This window comes from Pelophylax lessonae (assembly GCF_965119305.1).
Source record: "Pelophylax lessonae genome assembly, chromosome: 10".
In the NCBI taxonomy this organism is placed as follows: domain Eukaryota; kingdom Metazoa; phylum Chordata; class Amphibia; order Anura; family Ranidae; genus Pelophylax; species Pelophylax lessonae.
In genome coordinates this window covers 238,968,877-238,972,830 of record NC_138777.1, presented here as the reverse complement: position 1 = coordinate 238,972,830, position 3,954 = coordinate 238,968,877, and the positions used below count along the sequence as shown (strand labels likewise).

The 3,954-nt window shown below is 43.6% G+C and overlaps 1 long non-coding RNA gene across 1 annotated transcript; it reads left to right on the top strand.

Annotated features, from left to right (window-relative positions):
• Positions 1-704: 704 nt before the first annotated feature.
• Positions 705-3,163, top strand: LOC309565353. The gene is made up of 3 exons (XR_014225804.1): positions 705-844; positions 932-1,033; positions 3,101-3,163. It is a non-coding gene; the product is annotated as an uncharacterized lncRNA (long non-coding RNA).
• Positions 3,164-3,954: the final 791 nt, after the last annotated feature.

Sequence of the window (3,954 nt, the reverse complement as noted above, 5' to 3'; positions counted from 1 at the left end):
AACGGCCGATTTTCGTGCAGTCAGTACAGATTTTCGTGTAGTCAGTACAGATTTTCGTGCAGTCAGTACAGATTTTCGTGCAGTCAGTACAGATTTTCGTGCAGTCAGTACAGATTTCGACAGGGAAAAATCTTATGAGAAAGACTGGGCATGCTCAGAGAAGAAAGAACACAAAGAAATCAAACCAACACATGACATCACTTCTGAAGTAGATTTTTGTTGGGCGAGAAAATTCGTGGGCAGTCTAGGCACATTCCAACCAACACAACACAACTCTGCACAAAAGACGGACGATCGGTCGGCCGATAATCGCTGCGTGTGTACGAGGCTTTAGGCAGTGAAACTGATCAAATCACCTGTGTGAAATAATGGAAAGCCTGAAAACATGACCTGTTGTGGGTATTTGAGGACTGCAGTTGAGAAACATTGCCTTAGTGCAGTGATGGGGAACCTTGGCACCCCCAGACGTTTTAGAACTACATTTCCCATGATGCTCAGCTACACTGCAGAGTGCATGAGTATCATGGGAAATGTAGTTACAAAATATCTGGGGTGCCAAGGTTCCCCATCACTGCCTTAGGGTGTTTGAATTGCGCATGTCCCCCCCCCCCCCCGAATCACCCCTGATGTCTGTGGGCCCCCAAAGGAACAGTAAGACAAAAGGTACTGTAATAATAGATTGCTAGTTCTTAGGGTTGCAGTGTTTTGTTTCTGCAGTTTGGCGCTGTCTCTTGCGGTGGAGCGTGCGCTCAGACAGGAGGACTTTCTCCCCATTTCCCTGGAGATGTACGCACAGCTCTCCCACCTCTTTCTGGATGGCAGCCCTCTTCTCCATCCCCTGCAGGTCTGTGTTACGGATTGGACAGTAATGTAGAAGATGGGAATTTTGGCTGAGATGTTAAAGTGAATTTTTCTTTGTGTTTGCTTTTAGAACGATCCGCAGACTGTCTTCACCAGGGGGCGCCAGTTTCTTCTCAGCTGCATTCTGAAGGGCCAACACACAAGTTCTGCATTCAGGAGTCGCCTGCCCCAGGTATGCCAGTCCTCATCGTTTCTTGTTGGGGTTCGGTAATATCTGCATTCTTTATGTAATGTTTCTAGCAACGAGAATCTCTGCCTTTAGGCTTCATGCACGCAGGATGTTTTTTTTTTTTTTAACCCTTCTAGAAGCCAACAGCGTTTTTGCAGAAAAAAATGGCTGCCGCTTGTAAAAGTGTCTAAAGCGTTTACCAGCATATACAGACTTCAGGCTAAATAATAAAAAATAAATACAAAATAAAAATAAAAATAATAAAGATAAAGTATGAATAAAAATAGATATAAAATAAAATAAAAAATATAGCAATAAAATAAAAATTTAAATAAAAATGGAAATTTTGAGTAAAATTAAAAATACCATCAAAAGAAAATAAAAATAAAAAAATAAATAGAAAATAATAAAAAATAAATACAGAAAAAATGAAATAAACAAATGAAAATAAAATAAAAAGGAATTAAAATTAGCATTTTTACCAGTTAGAGAAGAAACAATTCAGATCTAGCTTTAGCTTTGCATTTTGTGCAAATAAAGATACATTTTTCAGTACTTCGCCATGAGAACTATTTTGTTTTATTGAGCCTGGAGGATATTAAATCCGCCCCCAAGAGTATTATTGGTGAGACCCGATCTTAACGCCAAGAGGCTGTAACGCTCCTGCGTTTTTAGTATAGGCTGGATTTGCAGCTGCAAAATCTCCACTCAGTAGTCATGTAGAGATGTGTTGAATACCAGATCCAACTCTCCAGGACTCATCACCGTGGGCCTGTCAGCTTCAACATACAGATATATACACACTCAATGAGATGTTCCTGGAGTGATAGGATGTATATGATAGTATGAAGGTGATGTGCTGAAGGGACAGGTGTGAACAGTGACAAGGATGGTAATCACTTGATAGGTTTGTATAGGAGAGTTCAAGATGGTATTTAGGAATGCAGATAGGTTAGTATCGAGTATGCTAACAGGTGGTGAGGACAGCAGATGACAAATACAGGATAGACTAACCCAGTGCAAGGATAGATAGTAGTAGACAGGAGAGCTAGCAATCTATGCAGCAGTGCAGATGATAGATGGTAGTAGGCTCAAGAGCTAGCAATCTATGTAACAGTGCAGATGATAGGATAGTATGGATAGGTAGTAACAGTCCTTAATGTGCATAGGTAGATAGTGCAATAAAGTTATGGAGGGTTCCCCTGCGGGGTACTTATCACTTGTAATGTTAGTAGTTTAGAGAGGTCCAGTAGATAAGGAATGATCCGGTAGCGAGATACAGGGATCAGTAGCGAGGTTCCGGTCTGCTCCAGGTAAAGGGAATAGTTGGAGGTTCCGATCGAGAGACAGGCTTGAAAGCATGTGGATAACAAGGCAGGAAAGCAGGGTGAGATAGCCATGAGTAGAAGCAGTATTCCAAGAGTGATCGGGTAGCGAGATACAAGATCAGTGAGTGAAACAAGTCCAGGTAGCGAGATACATGAGCGAATAACATCAGGTATGGCTGCTTCAGGCATGGCTTGATCGAACCAACCATGCGGTTGAACGAACAATGTGAGTGAGACCGCCGGCGGTTGAAATAGCCGCTCTGCGGCGCTCAGCAGTGACATCATCGTTCTTAATGGTATATGCGTACCACCTGAAGAGAAAGGTGGGACGCATTACAGAGAAAGTGGTGATTAAGGGTACCGGAGGTACCAGAATCTTACAGAGGCCTGATATCCACAACACCAGATACAAGTTTGGTTGACCCCCAGACTGAAAAGCCGAGGGTCCATTCTCTGTGGTGAGTGAGGATATGAGAGGGGAGTGCGGAACTCTTCACAGCATGATTACATGAAACACTTCCGCACCTTATTAATGGAGTTTGGAGCACTTTATATGAGAACTTCTGAAAGACTTTGTATACGATTTTTATATATGCTTATCCTTTATCACCATCAATGCAATAGAATATTTATAAAACGGTCTGCCAAGCGAAGACCTCCCATTACTTCATTGTTAGTCGGTGAGTAGAACACGTTTGTTCTTTTTTCTTTAGTATTACTTTGATATTATTGTTCTCTGCAGATTGTGGACTCCTGGGAAGAGAAGGACCCCGAGCTGGCCGACTTTCTTAGGAACGTCCTGCAGAGTCTGGAGGATGACTGTATGTTCGATGAGCCCCATCTATTCTAAAGAAGTCTGCCTCAGGGGGCAGCGGAGGCAGAGATGTAGTTTGTGCAGTGGGCAGCGGAGGCAGAGATGTAGTTTGTGCAGGGGGCAGCGGAGGCAGAGATGTTGTTTGTGCAGGGGGCAGTGGAGGCAGAGATGTTGTTTGTGCAGGGGGCAGCGGAGGCAGAGATGTGGTTTGTGCAGGGGGCAGCGGAGGAAGAGATGTGGTTTGTGCAGGAAGTATAGAAAGCGATCGATGGTAGGAAGAATAGAAAGCGATCGATGGCCGGCAGTATAGAAAGCGATCTATGACAGGAAGTATAGAAAGCGATCGATGGGCGGAGTCATTGCAAGGAGCAGCTGACACTGTAAATAATTTTTCTCTTACGTCCTCCGACAGTCGCCCCTTCATAATCTTCACCAATGGGTATTGACCTTTGCTCCATAGGAGTAGCTAGGCAACAAGATTTGTTAATATCAAAGCTTTTAGCATATCACACCCCTAGGGGGCGGTCCCCTCAGTCAATACCTCCCTGCTTCCAGCATTCTCAACTCAGTTTGAATTTGCCTAGCTTAGGAGTAGCTGGCTGTTCCTGTGCTGGGGCTTTCAGTCTCAGCCTTCTTTCCTTTTTTTGATTTTATTTCAAGTATTTTTCTCTTTCTTTTACTTAGCTGTTTTTTTCTCAGCATTAGTTTAGTTTTCTTCGGATGAAGATGATCATGCGGAGCTGGGTCTCGGTCTGGCCACCCTGGATCCCAGGGCTGAGAGC